The following is a 19828-nucleotide window of genomic DNA, read 5'->3' on the forward strand; positions in this document are numbered from 1 at the left end:
CGGTTCAATATCAGTTTTGACATATTGTACACTGATTTTTACCAAAATTGACCGTAAATGTTTACATATAATAAAATTATTGTTTTAAGTTTTGGTTTTATTTTGATGTTAAGACTTTGGTTCTTAAATTATATTTTATTTTTAATTCTAATTTAGTAAACACTTCAAGCATTAGTATTTATTAATTTTTTTATTTGTATTTTTGTAAATAGTTGGATTGGATATGGTTAAAATTATGTACAAATGGCTACTTTAATATTTTTATATAAATTATTAATTATACTACAAATTTAATAAATGACTCATTTTGAAATTACTTAAATCGATTAAATCACATTGTGCTGAACTGTTTGAATCGATGGGATTTGGTCAAAATTTTGGTCTATATCAATTTTTAATATAATAAAATCAACATTATCAATTTGATACAAAATTTTATTTAAATATCGACCGTTCCAAACATATTAGATCCCTAGTTAAGTGCAAGTGAACCAGTGACGTTGACATTGACTAGTTAGTTGCTACTTTACTAATTAAAATCACAACCCCGCTTGGTAACTCGAAAAATTAGAGGCTCGAGTGGCCTGAAATCCCAAAACGACGTCGTTTTGGTTTTTTTTTTTTTTTTTTTTTCTTCTTCTTCTTGTTCCTCCTTTCCATAACTCGCAGAAGAAGGAAAAAGAAGAGAAAATGAGAGGAAAGGAAAGAGATGGGAACAAAGCGAGCAACATCATCAGGTAAAGCAGAAAAACAATACAAATCAAAAATTTCTTGTTTGAGCAACAGCATCAGAGAGAGCAACATTTCTTGTTTTTCTAGAGCAGAGAGATTCAAATTCAAAAATCAAAAATTAAAACCAATACAAATCAAACCCACAAATCAAAACCAATCAGAGAGGAGATACACAGAACACAGAGAGAGAGAGAGAGATATATATATATATATATATACACAGATCAATACAAATCTGTGTATACACAGATTTGTGGAGGATGGCGGCGCCAGTGGGTCTCTTTATTCCCCCTCCCTCTTCTCTCTTTCTTCTCTCTTCCTCCCTCCCTTTGTTTCACAAATAAATGAGAGAGAAAAAAAATTTCAAAACGACGTCATTTTGAATTCGGGCCACTCAAGCCTCAAAAATTTCAAGCTCTGAAGCATTTTTCTTAAAATTGTGAATTTAGCTGCTTTTTTTTTTTTTTTAATTATTCCATGTGTCATGAGAAATTTTTGTTGTTTGCATAGTAGCTTCAATCTTCCTTTCAAGTTCTCCTCTAATTTCTTTGCAGATAAGTATATACATATTTTTTGACTTTTTGACTAAAATAGTTAAAAAATTAAAATATTAAATTATCTTATTCTTTCTATTTTTGTATATGTCTTTTTTGTAAAAAGTTAAAAAATTAATTAAAATAATCAATTTTCAAACTTAAGCGACTTGCACCAAATTTTTTATTTTTATTTTTAAACTTTTAAGGTAATGTTTGCGTTAATGGAAACAAATATTATGTAATGATTATTGGCTAGAGGTTAAAGAGGCGTGTTTTCATTCCAATTCAATAACGAGTAGTTTTGTGTTTGTCAGGTTCATTTGGTTAAAATAATCATATATGATAAAATTGGTTATTTTAATTAAATAAGATAAAATATCATATTTAAATTATAATTATTTTATTTTTTCTTTCACAAAAATTAAAAAAGTCAAAAAATCTATCACAAACGAGATTTTTTAATCCTAGATTAAAATAGTCAAAAAATTAAAAAGTTAAAAAGTCAATCTATATTCCAAACGTAGGCTTGGAATTAATTAAATATTATTATTATAGACTAGTTAGAAAGGCAAGCCATTTTATAAAGGGATAATTTTATTGGGAAATTGATCAATAAATCTCATATTTTGGATTTGTAATCTATATAGTTTTATATTTTTCTTGTAATCTATTTAATCCTTTTGGATGTATATTGACTCATTTGTCCGTCACATTGGAGTGTCACATTTAGAAAAAGTACACTAATGCAGTGTTTGGTTGGGAGATTTGAAAATAAATTTGGATAGAGAAAGAGAAAAGATAGGTAAAATATAAATAAAATATACTTATATTTCAGATAGTTTAAAACAACTTTTTCCTATCCCTATCCAAATTCCATAACCAAACACAGCGTAAGGAGTTTTTTATTCACATCATATCGGTCACGTGTTACATTTGGAAAAGTACACTAAAGAGTTTTTAATTTTTTTAGAATGTCACATCATACTTATCACGTTAGAGTATCACTTGTCATATTTGAAAAAAATAAAATAAAGATTTTTTTTTTGTAGTGTCATATCATACCTGTCACATTGTTACATTTAAAAAAAGTGTACTAAGGAATTTTTATTTTTTTTAGTGTCACATTATAGCCGTCACGTTGTCACATTTGAGAAAAGTACATTAAAGAGTTTTTAATTTTTTTAGAGTGTCACATCATACTTGATACGTTGTTACATTTCGAAAAAATACACTAAAGAACTTTTAATTTTTTTTGGAGTAAAAGGCTTGGAGTATCGCATCATACCCGCCACGTTGTCACATTTGAAAAAAAGTATATTAAAGAGTTTTTATTTTTTTTAGAATGTCACATCATACCCGTTAGGTTGTCACATTTGAAAAAAAAAATACACTAAGGAGTATTTAATTTTTTTAAAGTAAAAGTCTTGAAATGTCGCATTATACCCGCCACATTATTACATTTGGGAAAAAAAAATACACTAAGAAGTTTTTATTTTTTTAGAGTGTCACATCATACCCTCTACGTTGTCACATTTAGAAAAAGTACACTAAGAAATTTTTAATTTTTTTAGAGTGTCACATCATACCCATCATGTTGTCACATTTAGAAAAAAAAAAATACACTAAAGAGTTTTTAGTTTTTTTAGAGTAAAAGTCTTGGAATGTCACATCATACTCGTCATGTTGTCACATTTGAAAAAAGTACACTAAAGAGTTTTTAGTTTTTTTTAGAGTGTCACATTATACCCACTACATTGTCACATTTGAAAAAAATACACTAAGGAGTTTTTAATTTTTTTAGAGTAAAAGTCTTGAAATGTCACATCATACTCACCACATTGTTACATTTGGAAAAAAAATACACTAAAAAGTTTTTTTTTTCAGAGTATCACATCATATCTTCTACGTTGTTACATTTAGAAAAAAATACACTAAGAAGTTTTTAATTTTTTTAGAGTGTCACATCATACTCATCACGTTTTCACATTTAGAAAAAATACACTAAAGAGTTTTTAGTTTTTTGGGAGTAAAAATCTTGGAGTGACGCATCATACTCGTCACGTTGTTACATTTGAAAAAAGTACACTAAGGAATTTTTAATTTTTTTGGAATGTCACATCGTTAGAGTGTCACATCAATACCTGTCATATTGGAATATTACATCATACCTGTCACATTAATAAAATAGTATAATTGTTCACTAAAACATTATCAAAATAAAAATAGGACTACACGGAAAGAAATTCTCCTCTAATAGGACTTAATAGATCAATAGAAAAAATTTCAAACTAATTGAAATACTTATTTGTGAGATAGAATTTATTGGTAAATATCCCAATTTCATTTCAGTAGATTTGTAAAGAAATATTTTTAAATTAATGATAAATTTTATATATATTAAAATGTAAAAGCATAAAATTTATCGTTAAAAAATCTTTGACATGTAATTTCCTCTTTTATAAATGAAGTGCAAGGCACGGGTCTTTTTTAGAAATATTTTTTATAAAAAAAAATATAATTTAATTTGACTAGAAGAAATATTAAAAAGATATTTTTAAAATTTGATTTTATTTTTCAAAAAGATAAAACTATATGAAAATGATAAGTTTTTTTCACCAAATTAAATTTTATGTTTTACCCAAAAAAAATAATAATAATTTCTAAAAACAAACTTTAAAAATAAAACCAATCACAAAGACTTTCACTCTGTTGTACTTTTGTTCCTTACTATTACAAAGATTATGAAAAATTATGTGGTGGTCTTGGGACAAGTTTACATGGTTACTTCTACTTGATATTATTGATATTTTTTTTTTTTTTTAATGAGACTTGATATTGTTGGTTGAAATTGTGAGATCTATTTGTTAAGATATTAAGAAATAATTTGACAAGTATCAAGTGATAAGTAGTGTAGAGCATTACTCTTAAACCATCAAATAATCTCCAAAGATTATTCTTAAAATGATTATAAAAATAAATAAAAATAAAGGTTTGACTCTTTAGCTATGAGTACACTAAAATCTAATCAAGACCACAAAAGAAATTCAAAAGAATTTATATATAAATCACAAAATTTAATATACATAAAAACAATATAGAATAGGGAACTCAATTCATAAATCTAATTTTGAATTTTCTTTATCCAAAGGTTCACACTCTAAAATATTTTTGTTTATAAGGACATGATGGTACAAAATGCCCAAACTACCCTCTTAAACTGTTACTCGTTCGAACCCATATCTCTTCAAAATCTCTATCTATCTCTCTTTTCCACTCTCTCTCTCTCTCTCTCTCTCTCTCTCTCTCTCTACGTTGTGTTTGGTTAAGGGATTTAGGAAGGGATTTGGAAAAAGAAAGATGAAAAGGTATATGAAACTAGGTGAAATATAAGTATATTTTATTCATATTTCACTTATCTTTTCATTTTTCCTTTCCAAATCCCTTCTCAAATCTCTCAACCAAACACAATGTTAAACTTCGCACTCCTCTAATTTCTCTCATCAACCAACCCTCCCTTTTCGTAAACCCCTTTCTCTCTCTCTCTCTTCTTCACCGCTGTCATCGCTCATTTTTCACCACTGTCTCCTTCGTCGCATCCACCTTCGCTAGAGCCATCGCTACCGCCTCTTCATTCGCCACCGCCACATACTCTGGTGCTAGAGCTTGGCAGTGTCCACACTATAGTGCGTTGAACTTTACCATCACCATTATGTACCAATCTCGCTCGTCAGCTCAATATCACTGAAGAAGTCCAGATCGACTTCGCAAATCGACAAATTTTTCACCATCATCACACGGTTTTCCCAACAGTTCAATCACACTTAGGTTCGCCCTCCTTCATGCTCCATCGTCGCCGTCCTCCATTGTTGGTGTGTGCGTATGTTATTAAATCTGCTTTGAACTTTTTCGGATCAAAGTCGTCCAGATCGTGATAATCACGAAAGAGATGGTCAAAGCCATCCACATCATAATATATGCAGGGTAAAACCCTAGATTTGAGTCGATCTAAGGTTTTGCTAATGATATCCTCAAACAAGTTTGTATTTATGTATGTATGTATGCATGTGTGTATGGTGAATCAACAGAACTTGGTAGAAAATACCAAATCTCAGGTTTTTTTTTTTTTTTTTTAACAGATAAGCATTTTCATTCTCTCTCTCTTTCTCCCCTCATCTTTTTTTTTTTTTTTGTATAGTTGTTGATTGTTGTTGTTAATGATGATGAATGTTGTTGATGATGAAACAAATCTGTAATGGATACGAATTCCTAACAAATTTGCTTAAGAGTATAATTGATCCAAATCTGTTAAACCTATCTGTTGAAAAATTGTTTAAGAGTGGAATTGTTTAACATATAAGAAAATTGAATTTTGATTTTAATAGATAGGTTAACAAATTTGTTTAAACCTATTTGTTAAAAATTGTAATAGATAAGAATGAAATCTTAGATAGGAAAAATGAATTTGTTATTTTAACAGATAAGAAAAATAAAACAAATAGTAGAAAAAATAAAAATTTGAACAAAAAAAATGAACAAATAGGAAAATATTTGAACAAATAGTTTAAAAAAATTAACCAAATAGTTAAAAAATTGAACAGATAATAAAATTTGGACAAATATTTAAACAGATAAGGGAAACAATTAAACAGATAGATATAAATTTGAATAGATAGTAAAAAAAAAGTCAATAGATAAATTAAGGGATAAAATTATAAACAAAATATCCTTCAAAATAAACAAAATGACTTCTTATCAAACTATTTCGGAAGTGGGACGCTGCTGCGCAGCCCGCGCAGCAGCGTCTGCTGTGCGGCGATTTGGGCCCATTTCGAGGCCCATTTTGATAATCCAAACCGTTCACATTTTAGAATACGTCAAGTAGAACATGCCTACAAAAAACCAAATTAATCGGGTATCGTTTCCCAATTATTCCACTCACATTTGTATCTACAAAAATAAATACAAATGTATTTTAACTTGATTAAAATGAATATAAATGTGAGTGGATGAATAGGTAAACGATATCCGATTAACTTGATTTTTTACAGGCATGTTCTACTTGACGTATTCCAAAATGTGAACGGTTCGGATTATCAAAATGGGCCCCGAAATGGGCCCAAATCGCCTCACAGCAAACGCTGCTGCGTGGGCTGCGTAGCAGCGTCCCCACTTCTAACTATTTCACAAAGATGAACCTCTCACTAACAAAAAATATCCAGTGGATCTAATACTTTACACTCTCATTAAGTTAGACTTTTTAACAATTTTCTCTATAGAATAATGTGGTAAGTCTTGATTTTAGAATCTTAAAGCAAAAACCTATCAAAATTGCTTATATTTTCAAAAATTCATTGCAACATTATTTTTGTCAATATATATATATATATATCAAAATTTTATGTAACATCACTTTTCTTTGAAAATCTAGTTTATTTTTTATTTTTTGTTTGTGTGTACAAAATGATATGTTTATTGTAGATCTTTTATTTTAAAATAAAACTCATGAAGATAACTTTTTACGAAAATCATATCACCACATTAAACTTTAGCTATTTTTTCCATCAAGACCCATCCCTTCCATTGCAACCACCGCAAACCAATTGCTCTAGGGAGCTTCTATTTCCACATACTAAATATTCTTTGTACACATTATTCCTCAAAGCACACCCTTAATGAATTTGAGATCTAATGTTTTACTCAATAAATAACTTATTATATAAAAAATGTCCTCATCTCCTTCCTTATTCAAACCCTAATTCTAACCCTATATCTTTTATAGTTCAATTGGAAAGTAAAAAATTAAAAATTTTAATCATGAAGTTGGCCCATTTAAATCTAATGCAAATTGATAGGTAGTTGTTTGTATATATATCTCTGTGTTTAGCGGGCACCTAGTAAGAAATTCATGAGTTACATTGATAAATTGGGTTTATTGAGAGAGTAGAAATTGACTTTGGTTACATTTGAAAGAAGTTAAAGGTAATAGAACATCAGTTGACAAGAATTTGCTTTAGAAAAGCCATTTTAAATACACCCAAATGTAATTCCCAATTGTTTACATGCATTCATGATTTTGAAATTCATTCGACCTGTAACAGCAGTGGCTTTTTAGCTATCCATGCCAACAAGAAAAGTTGGTATTTTTGACTCTTTAACAAACATGAATCATTGATAGGAAACTTCTTCCTTTCGGGTGAAAGATGATTCAACTCTGATGATAAATAATACATTTATGGTCATTTCAAAGAAGCATTCTACTATTTACATCATCAGATTTTGTGTTCAATTAAAGAAATTGCCTATTAATTATTTTTTTTGCTTTCTTTTTTTTTTCCTTGCAACAATGGCATCAATAAAAATTGGTAACGAGATAATGGTGGTTGCGGAGTAAATAGGCAATAGGGATGATAGCGCAATGGTGGTGGTGGTGGTGGTGGGGAGGTTTACCGGAGGTGAAGAGCATGATTAGGGTGGTCAAAGAGGAGACCAAGGACTTAGGATTTCGGTTGGAAAGGTGAGGATATTTTGGTAATTTTATTTTAGGATAAAAATGTAATATAAAAAAGATGCATTAAGTGTGTGAATTAAGGAAATTTGGTGTGTAGAAATAGAATTTCCCACTGCTCTATCATGTATCCTCCATTATAACCCAACTACTTCCACAAGAGAGAGAAAGAGAGAATTAGGGATTAGAGACGCATAAGAAATGAAAGGGGAGGATGAGATAAGGCAGAAAAGGGGTTGGGAGTAGCGGCGGCAGTAATGGTGGTTGGTGGACATAGTGGTGAATAGTGGATGGATTGAGAAATTACAGTTAAGACTTTGAGGGTTTTTTGGTCATTTTAGATAAGAATAAGATTTTAATAAATAAAAATTTGGGATTTTAAGGACATAAATAGTGATATAAATAGAATTACTTATACATTTTTAGTGCTTGTTATAGCGACCCCGGTCTTTTCTCTTTAGATTATTGTATCCGGACTTAGGTTCCGTGGATCCTGTCATCATTTATTGGTTGTTGTTGTCCTTTAATCTCTTTGTATTTGAAGTATAGGTAGTGTTGGGTGGGTCTGTTACAGGTTGGTTGATTTTTAGATGCCAATAGGTGATGCACAGATTTTGGCCGTTACGCTCGAGCGGAAGTTTTAACGCTCGAGCGTGATTTTCCATCTTCCAGTATTTTACCCTACAGTTAGTCCGCTCGAGCGGTAGTTTTAACGCTCGAGCGTGATCCCTTGTTTTTGTTCCTCCGCTCGAGCGTAGAGTTTGACGCTCGAGCGGGTTCCAGCGCCTGCAAAACTTCTGAAAGTGTGCAATCGACGCTCGAGCGGCTTTCTTCACGCTCCAGCGTGAGTCTGTGTCTTACGCTCGAGCGGGGCTTTCTACGCTTGAGCGTAGAGTCGACTACATCAGTCCGTGATTTCACTTTCTGGATCACTTTTTGACCTACTTTTCCTTTCTTAACTTTTAGAAACCGCCCCTTGAGAGTCTCTCTCTCTAAACCTACCTTCTCTCTAAGAATTGATCTACCAAGGATGAGTATCTAACCTTAGTCCTTTATTAAAAAGATAGTGTGAGTCAAGGGCTTCGATTTAATCTGAACGTTTGGTGGTTTGGAGCACTTTGGAACTTAGGTCTTCATCTTCATCTTCTCCATTCGGGCTATTTCTTCGAGGTAGGGATTTCCTACTCCATTCTATAAGTTTTGTTCTAAGTTTTGGCATCTTGATATGTTGGGGATACTTTGATGATTTTGGGAAAAACCCTAGTTGTATTAAATAATTGATTTGTATAATTAATTTAAGGAAATTGGGGAAAATTGGTTAAATGCATGAAATTGAGAAAATTCATTGGTTAAATGGTGTAGTTGGATAATTAAAATCACTCGCCTATTGAATTGTTGGTATGTTTATTTTTCCAAGTCTAGAAATAACTGTTTGGGCTATCGGTGGAGGATAGTCGTGTTTGTTGTAGACACTGCATGTGGATTAGGGATAACTGAAACTAATCATTGATTAAGTCATCAATTTTGACTGCTGAATTAATACAGACATTATGTGTATTGATTATGTGTTGCATATGTTATGTGTTTGCATACATTGTTTGTGTGGGAGGAGATAGGGGATGGACTCCATTAGCATCACTATTATGTGTGCTTATTATATTGAAGTGTTTTTACATGTTATTGATACAGCACTAAAATGTGTATCAAACGGGAAGTATGAAGTGTTTTGATATGAGCTTGAGTCTCATTTGTGTTGTTGATTTTGGAAGTAATGTGAATATAATTTATAGTTCACTGTTGTAAGTTAGGCCAGGTTCTGAACCATATTGATAATAATGGGAATTGAAACATGTCATTGACATTAGTGTCATGAGACGGTATTAAGTTACAATTGATTATCTTGGTTAACCATCTATTGAATGCTATAGCTTTAATCAATGCTTATATATGGTTTAGTATTTTTCTACTGGGCTGTGGCTCACCCTTTATGGGAACATCATTTTCAGGTCCAGGTGATAAGCTACCTCCAAGGGCTTAGCTTGGGAGGACTTGGCTTTCGGATTTTGAAGACTTGTCTTTAGTTATTTTTTTTTTATTTTATTGGAGATTACATGTAAACATTCAAGCCAAGGGCTTAACTTGTAAATGAGTTAGTACTCATTCTTTTGTGTCCAAGTGTTAGCTTGGAAAGATGTAAGCCCTTAGGGCATTTATTTTGATGTTACATGTTATGTCTTTCAATAAAGGTACTCCGATGAATAACTTAAATGATTCGTTTCCTTTTATTATTGCATGGCAATGTTATGTATATTATGGGTTTATTTTGAGGGCGTTACAACTTGGTATCAGAGCGTACCGGGTTTGAATACTTTGGGTACGTGGGAAGTGATTAGTATCACAATGGGTTCGTCTCGTTTGATAGAGACTTAGTGTAATGATTATATGCTTACATGATAACATGTTTATGTGACTATATGGGTATGGAATGTAGTTCCTTGGATGTTGATTGGACCCTTGGGTTTCTAGTAGTCTTGTTGGAAAGGCACTTGATCACTGCTGCTTCCAACCGGAACTATAGTAACGCATTGGGACTATCATTATCCAGAAATGAAATTCGTAGGTGCTTATGTGATTATGTGCTTACGTGGAATGAATTATTGTTGTCCCATGCATTAGGATGCGAGTGTTTAGTTTTGGCACATTTATTAATGTGCTAACGTCTTTGTTTCCTTTATTAGGATGTCAGGACGAGGACGAGGACGCGGTAGGCGTGGTAGGCCGGGTAGGCAGGAGGTGCCTGTGCCAGAGGAGATTCCAGCAGTTCAGGAGGGAGTTGGCCAGGCCAATGTGGCCGAGCCAGTAGGCCAGCAGGCTATGGGCGCTCTAGCCCGAGAGATAGCAGGGGCATTCAGGGAGTCAGTAGGCATTCTCAAAGCTGAGAATCAAGCTCGGGATGTTGCTGCAGATGCAGGACCTTCCTTTTTGAAAAGGGAGTTCTTCCGGTCAAATCCGGATGAATTTGTGGGCGATCCTAAAGAGCCGCTTAAGGCAGATGAATGGCTCGAACAGACAACGAAGACGTTTGAGATGCTTGGCATCGAAGACGAGGGGTTGAAGGTGACCTTGGCATCTTTCCAGTTGAAGGGGGATGCGGGTCAGTGGTGGAAGTTCACTAAGGGTCGTATAGGAGGTACATGGGAGGCTTTTGTGAATGCTTTCCAGGAGAAGTTCTTATCTCCAGCAGTTAGGGAGAAGCTGAGAGACCAGTTCTGCCAGCTTAAGCAGTCGAGTTCTTCAGTGGCCGAGTTTGAGGCTGCATTTACTAGTTTGTCCAGGTTTGCACCTGAGTTGGTGGCGTCTGAGGAACGCCGTTGTATTGAGTTTGAGAAGAAGTTGAGGCGTGGTCTCAAGCTGCGAGTTGGGGGAACTATGATTAGGGATTATGGGCGTATGGTTGATGCTGCAGCCCACATGGAAATCATGATGCAGGAGGAGGAGGAAGGACAGAAGGGCTCCAAGAGGAGTCAGGATGGTCAGAGTGATGGTAGGAGACAGAAGAGTTTTTATCCTCAACAGTCTCAGGGTAGCTTTTCTAGATCGACTTTTCCTGTGCCGAGTGCTAGTTCGGGGAAAGGTAGTCAGGGAGACATCACCTGTTTCAAGTGTGGCCAGCTGGGCCACAAGTCTCCAGTTTGTCCTCAGAGGGGAGGAGTGCAGAGAGCAGCATCATCTTCGGCTCGATCTCAGAGCCAGAGCCAGGGTAGAGGCCAGCCACTCTCGTGTTATCAGTGTGGTCAGCCGGGGCATATGAAGAGGTATTGCCCGCAGTTGGGTAGCACATCTGGTGCATCTGGGTTGAGGCAGATTCAGGGTCAACAGCCAGCTCAGTCGGGTCAGGCCTCGAGGGCCAATCAGGGGGCTTCGTCGTCCCAGTCGGTGCAGCAATCTTATGCTCCTAGAGGTGAGCAGGTTGATCAGAGGTCGTCTGGGCGCGTGTATGCTGTTACCGCGCAGGATCTTGTGCCGACACCATCAGTTGTGAGAGGTACCTTCTTGTTTTGCAACTCAGTTGCTAATGTTTTGATTGATACGGGTGCATCTCATTCCTTTGTGTCTGCTGCATTTGCATCTGTTTTGGAGTTGGAGTTAGCACAGTTAGCATCTCCTATTTGTGTAGTGTCGCCTCTTGGGGGTGAATTGATTTTGAAACACGGGGTTAGGGGTTGTGATATAGAGGTTGATTACCATAGAATCCCATTTTCCTTTGTAGTTATGCCTATGAGAGGTTTCGATGTTATTTTGGGTATGGACTGGTTATCGTCATACCGGGCAGTTATTGATTGCTACCGCCAGAGAGTCACTTGTTGTACCGTGAGCGGAGAGTATTTTCATTTTCTGGGGGACCGGGTTGGTAATGTGTTGCCACCGGGGTATGTTCCGCGAGGACGGAGTGAGCTTAGTGGTCTACTTGCTAACCTTTCGATTAGTGAGGATGGTGAGACTCAGATTGTGTTGCCAAGGGTGGTTTGTGAGTACTCGGACGTCTTTCCCGAGGATCTTGTTGGTTTGCCACCGCATCGGGAGATTGAATTCTCTATTGACCTAGTCCCTGGCACGGCGCCGATTTCTATGGCACCTTATCGTTTTGCCCCAGCCGAGTTAGTTGAGTTGAAGATTCAGCTCCAGGAGTTACTAGACAAGGGATTTATACGTCCTAGTGTTTCGCCGTGGGGAGCACCGGCCCTCTTTGTTAAAAAGAAAGGTGGTGCTTTGAGACTTTGTATAGATTACCAGAAATTGAATCGGGCTACGGTTAAGAATAAGTACCCTATACCTCGTATAGATGACCTGTTCGATCAGTTGAAAGGTTCCCGTTATTTCTCGAAGATAGACTTGAGATCGGGTTATCATCAGTTAAGAGTCAGGGAGGAGGATATTCCGAAGACGGCCTTCCGTACACGGTATGGCCACTACGAGTTTCTGGTGATGCCATTTGGGCTCACCAATGCACCGGCAGTTTTTATGGATTTGATGAACCGAATATTCCGGGAATTTTTAGATCGTTTTGTAGTCGTCTTCGTGGACGACATCCTTATCTATTCACCTTCTGAGGAGAAGCACAAGGAACACTTGAGTTTGGTGCTTGAGTTACTTAGAGCCCATAAGCTTTATGCTAAGTTTGGGAAGTGTGAGTTCTGGCTAGAAGAGGTCAAGTTTTTAGGCCATGTAGTTTCTGGGGAAGGGGTGTCTGTTGATACATCCAAGACTGAGGCGGTGCAAGATTGGGCACAGCCTAAAAGTATGTTTGAGATCCGCAGTTTTCTGGGGTTAGCTGGGTATTATCGTCGGTTTGTGAAAGATTTCTCCAGATTAGCTTCGCCTTTGACTAGATTGACTCGGAAGGGAGTCAAATTTGTTTGGAGTGAGACTTGTGAAAAGTCGTTCCAGGAGTTGAAAGTCAGACTGACCACCGCACCAGTATTGATTATTCCAGAGAGAGGGTTGGGTTATGCAGTCTATTGTGACGCCTCACGGGAGGGTCTGGGTTGTGTGTTAATGCAAGAAGGGAAAGTAGTTGCCTATGGCTCACGTCAGTTGAAAATTCACGAGCAGAATTACCCTACGCATGATCTAGGGTTAGCAGCCGTGATATTTGCCTTGAAGATTTGGAGGCATTATCTTTATGGTGAGAGATTCGAGATATTCTCGGATCATAAGAGTCTGAAATATTTGTTTACACAGAAAGACTTGAACTTGAGGCAGAGGAGGTGGATGGAGTTCATAGAGGATTATGACTTTGAGTTGCATTATCATCCGGGAAAGGCCAATGTGGTGGCCGATGCCCTTAGCAGGAAACCTGTTGGTGACATAGCTAGTATAGCCATCCGAGAATGGGAGATGTTGGGTGCACTTGGAGAGTTTAATTTCCTTCTGGGTGAATCTGTTGAGGCTGCGGCCTTATTCTCTGTTGTTGCACTGCCTACACTTGTGACTCGAGTGATAGAGGCTCAGGGGGGTGACCTTGAGGTAGAATCCTTCCGTGAGAAGATTTCTAGTGGGAAGGTTGAGAAGGGTTTGACGGTGTATCCCGACCTCAGTGTGAGATACCGAGACCGTCTGTTTGTGCCGGAATCTTGTCGAGAGGAGGTACTTCGAGAGTTCCATCATTCACGCCTTACGGTGCATCCGGGAGGCACTAAGATGTATCGGGATTTGGGTCGCCAGTTCTGGTGGCGGGGTATGAAGAGAGATGTGGCAGCTTTCGTATCTAAGTGCCTTACTTGTCAGCAAGTGAAGGCCGAACATCAGAGGCCAGCGGGTTTGTTGCAACCCTTACCTATTGCCGAATGGAAGTGGGAACACGTCACTATGGACTTCGTTGTGGGTCTTCCGAGGACTCAGCGGGGTAGTGATGCTATTTGGGTGATTGTAGACCGGTTGACTAAGTCGGCGCACTTTATTCCTATGCGTGTTACAGATTCAGTCGATCATCTGGCTGATTTATATATTCGGGACATAGTGAGGTTACACGGGGTTCCAGTGACGATCGTCTCAGATAGAGATCCTCGTTTTACTGCCAGGTTGTGGCAGAGTTTGCAGAGCGCCTTAGGCACTAAGTTGACCTTTAGCACAACTTATCATCCTCAGACTGACGGGCAGTCCGAGCGTACTATTCAGATCCTTGAGGATATGCTTCGGGGTTGTGTTCTTGACTTTGGTGGGTCGTGGGAGAGGCACTTGCCTTTGGTGGAGTTTGCCTATAACAATAGTTTCCAGTCTAGTATCGGTATTGCACCATTTGAGGCCTTGTATGGCCGACCCTGTAGATCTCCTATCTGTTGGGCCGAGGTGGGTGACGCACCTCTGTTGGGTTCGGAGTTAGTGAGGGAAACAACGGAGAAAGTTGAACTTATCCGTAAGAGGCTTGTTACAGCCCAGAGTCGTCAGAAATCTTATGCCGACCGTAGGAGGAGACCTTTGATGTTTGAGGTGGGTGATCATGTCTTTCTGAAGATATCACCTAGGCGGGGATTGATGAGGTTTGGGAAGAGCGGGAAGTTGTCCCCTCGATTTTTGGGTCCGTTTGAGATCCTTGAGAGGATTGGCGAGGCTGCTTATCGTTTAGCTTTACCGCCGCAGCTGTCCGGAGTGCATGACGTGTTTCATGTGAGTATGCTTCGGAAGTATGAGCCGGATCCATCACATGTATTGGATTGGACTGATTTAGTAGTGGACGAGGATGTCTCGTATGAGGAGAGACCGGTTAGAGTTTTGGATAAGCGGGATCAAGTCTTGCGAGGCAAGACCATTCCTTTGGTTAAAGTTTTGTGGAAACATCATGGTGTGGAGGAAGCCACTTGGGAACGTGAGTTGGAAGTCCGCGAGAAATATCCGGACATGTTTATCGATTTGTAATCTTGTATGTAGATTTTGTAATATATATATATGTCTTAAGCTGTAAAACATTGTGAATGTTTTGGTTAATGGAAATATATTGGAACTTGCCTCGAAACGGAAGTTTATTGGAACATTGTATATGTTGAATATATTGAAATTCGTTGAAATTGAAAGAAAATTGCATAGTGTTATTGCAGGTTGAAATATATGTTTGTTTTGCATATTGTGGCATGCCTCTTTGTTAAGAGATGGAATGGCCGGTGTTGGGTCAAGTTGTTTATTATTATGTTATCATATTGTTGGAATTTGAGAAAACTTGTTTTCGAAACCCTATGCTTAATTTCGGGGACGAAATTCTTTTAAGGGGGGGAGGTTATAGCGACCCCGGTCTTTTCTCTTTAGATTATTGTATCCGGACTTAGGTTCCGTGGATCCTGTCATCATTTATTGGTTGTTGTTGTCCTTTAATCTCTTTGTATTTGAAGTATAGGTGGTGTTGGGCGGGTCTGTTACAGGTTGGTTGATTTTTAGATGCCAATAGGTGATGCACAGATTTTGGCCGTTACGCTCGAGCGGAAGTTTTAACGCTCGAGCGTGATTTTCCATCTTCCAGTATTTTACCCTGCAGTTAGTCCGCTCGAGCGGTAGTTTTTACGCTCGAGCGTGATCCCTTGTTTTTGTTCCTCCGCTCGAGCGTAGAGTTTGACGCTCGAGCGGGTTCCAGCGCCTGCAAAACTTCTGGAAGTGTGCAATCGACGCTCGAGCGGCTTTCTTCACGCTCGAGCGTGAGTCTGTGTCTTACGCTCGAGCGGGGCTTTCTACGCTCGAGCGTAGAGTCGACTACATCAGTCCGTGATTTCACTTTCTGGATCACTTTTTGACCTACTTTTCCTTTCTTAACTTTTAGAAACCGCCCCTTGAGAGTCTCTCTCTCTAAACCTACCTTCTCTCTAAGAATTGATCTACCAAGGATGAGTATCTAACCTTAGTCCTTTATTAAAAAGATAGTGTGAGTCAAGGGCTTCGATTTAATCTGAACGTTTGGTGGTTTGGAGCACTTTGGAACTTAGGTCTTCATCTTCATCTTCTCCATTCGGGCTATTTCTTCGAGGTAGGGATTTCCTACTCCATTCTATAAGTTTTGTTCTAAGTTTTGGCATCTTGATATGTTGGGGATACTTTGATGATTTTGGGAAAAACCCTAGTTGTATTAAATAATTGATTTGTATAATTAATTTAAGGAAATTGGGGAAAATTGGTTAAATGCATGAAATTGAGAAAATTCATTGGTTAAATGGTGTAGTTGGATAATTAAAATCACTCGCCTATTGAATTGTTGGTATGTTTATTTTTCCAAGTCTAGAAATAACTGTTTGGGCTATCGGTGGAGGATAGTCGTGTTTGTTGTAGACACTGCATGTGGATTAGGGATAACTGAAACTAATCATTGATTAAGTCATCAATTTTGACTGCTGAATTAATACAGACATTATGTGTATTGATTATGTGTTGCATATGTTATGTGTTTGCATACATTGTTTGTGTGGGAGGAGATAGGGGATGTACTCCACGGTTTAGGGGAAGATAGGGGATGGACCTCTAAACCGGATTTTGTTTGGGAGGAGATAGGGGATGGACTCCATTAGCATCACTATTATGTGTGCTTATTATATTGAAGTGTTTTTACATGTTATTGATACAGCACTAAAATGTGTATCAAACGGGAAGTATGAAGTGTTTTGATATGAGCTTGAGTCTCATTTGTGTTGTTGATTTTGGAAGTAATGTGAATATAATTTATAGTTCACTGTTGTAAGTTAGGCCAGGTTCTGAACCATATTGATAATAATGGGAATTGAAACATGTCATTGACATTAGTGTCATGAGACGGTATTAAATTACAATTGATTATCTTGGTTAACCATCTATTGAATGCTATAGCTTTAATCAATGCTTATATATGGTTTAGTATTTTTCTACTGGGCTGTGGCTCACCCTTTATGGGAACATCATTTTCAGGTCCAGGTGATAAGCTACCTCCAAGGGCTTAGCTTGGGAGGACTTGGCTTTCGGATTTTGAAGACTTGTCTTTAGTTATTATTTTTTTTTTTATTGGAGATTACATGTAAACATTCAAGCCAAGGGCTTAACTTGTAAATGAGTTAGTACTCATTCTTTTGTGTCCAAGTGTTAGCTTGGAAAGATGTAAGCCCTTAGGGCATTTATTTTGATGTTACATGTTATGTCTTTCAATAAAGGTACTCTGATGAATAACTTAAATGATTCGTTTCCTTTTATTATTGCATGGTAATGTTATGTATATTATGGGTTTATTTTGAGGGCGTTACACTTGTTGTCTGTTTTCCTCCGTGTTATTTTTTGTATTATTTTGTTTAATTTTCTAGCATATATACATTGAGACCCTGTTTTACAAATAACTATTTTAGTTAAAAAGTTTAAAAAAAAAAAATTTAATTCATACAAAAAAGTCAAAGATTTATTCTCATTCACAATTTATTTTTATTTTTACTTTTTTTTTGTAAGAAATTAAAATGTCTTTTCCAAATATATTAAATTTTTTATCGAACATTTTAATTAAAAAAAATCACTAAAAAGGCCACTTCTATATTGTGGGTGTTTGGGAAATGGCTACTTTTTAGGCTTTTTGACTATTTGGCTATTTTAGTAGGCTATTTTAGTTTTTGTGGTTGGGAAGATGGATTAGATTTTTTGTTGTATTGTTGTATTGGAAATGGGAAATTCTATTTTCACACATCAAGTTTCCTTACTCCACACACTTAATGAATTTGTTCAGAATCACAATTTTATCCTTTAACAAAATTACTATCTCACCAACCACCATTTCACCCACACATCTGACAATTTCTCCATACACATCTCACCCCAATATTGCCTCTAAGTTGCCTTTTAGAAAGAGTCAAATGATGTCAACTTCAAACCCATCTATCCCAGCCAGCATGAACGATGAAAAGAACAATGTTTCTTTTAATTCAATTCATGGAATGCTATTGCAGTTAAGCTATCTTCTAGAAAATAATTGTAGGAATCTCGCCGATTTTGCTAAGATCAGATAATCGGGGACTTGCTCCAAGTTCTTGTGATGTGTTCATGGATTGGAAGACCCAGATTGTGCCCTTGCCCGATCATCAACTGTTGTTTCTTAAGGGTGCTAGATAACATGCTCAATATTGCATGAATGTGCTATATAAGCAAAAATATGCGACCGGTGATGATCGCGATGGAAGTGATGGCGACCGCGATGATCGCGATGGAGGTGACGGCAGTGTGAAGGGCTGTGTGAGAATGGCTGAGAGGCTGGGAAAGGGCGGTAGTTGATGTTGTTGCTGCCGCCGTCGCCAGTAGCTGGTGTAGTTAGGGTTAAGGTTTTTAGAGTGAGAAATGATGGAAGAAGAGGATGTGCACAGAGAATGTGAGGGTATATTTGGAATGTGAAGTGTGTGGACTGAGATAAAGAAGTAAAAATCAAATTACTAAATGTGTGAATTGAAAAAAGATGTACACAAAGATAATTTAGTGTGTAGAAATAGAATTTCCCATTGGAAATGTGTTTGAAATGATGTTATGATACCAAATGACCAAAGTGCTCCTAAAGACCCAAAAAAAAATGTTTTTGCTGACGTGGCAGTGAGGACGCTTCCAACCGCTACTTTTAGGGATTTTAATCTACATATTAGGAATTAAAAATAAATTTACAAATTTGTACCCAATTGATATACTAACTAGTGTACCAACATACCTTATGACATGAGAAAAACTAGGGATCATGAAAAAAGTTTTATGAAAATGATCATGAAAATTTTTTGATCCTTGGATTACCTTGATTAGTGTGTGGTGCTCTATTTTAAGTGTAATCCAAAGGTCATGAATCTTTCATGATCATTTTCATGAAAAAATTTTCATGATACCTAACATTGCTCGACATGACATTATTACTAACCCAACCTATTATACAAATTATACATACTCAAAACCTCTAAAATTATTACTAGTCATCAATTAATACACTAATTGGTATACGAATTGGTGCATATAGCATTATTTATCTGTAAGATAGTTTACTTGTAGTTGTAAAATAAGAATTTAAAAAAATGACAAATTTTTTACAAATTTGACTTTTAATTCTAAAAACTACGAATTAAAATAAATTACAAATTTGGGCAACATTTGAATTTTAATTATAAAATTTAGGAATTAGAAATTTTTTTTTGCAAAATTGTAACAAATTTCAATTGTCCTTACACAAATTACAAATTAAAAGAAAATTATTAGTCAAATTGCTTAGAACTTTGACTTTTAATTATAGAAATAACGAATTAAAATTAATGACAAATTTGTAAGAAATTTTATTGTTAACATGTAGAAATAACAAATTAAAAAAATTGACAACTTTGTTAGAAATTTGACTGTTAATGTTTAAAAATTACGAATGCAAATAAATTAGAAGTAGCCTACAAAAATCAACTTTTTAGTATAGAAATTATGAACTAGGAAAAAAAAAATTGCAGTTTTTTTTTGTAAGAAATTTGACTTTGCATCGAATTTCGAACTTTGCATTAGGTTCAAATTTGAAAGAAATTTGACTTTGAATTATACAAAATACGAATTTTAAAAAATG

This window comes from Camellia sinensis, chromosome 15 (assembly GCF_055761805.1).
Source record: "Camellia sinensis isolate YWXY chromosome 15, ASM5576180v1, whole genome shotgun sequence".
NCBI lineage: Eukaryota > Viridiplantae > Streptophyta > Magnoliopsida > Ericales > Theaceae > Camellia > Camellia sinensis.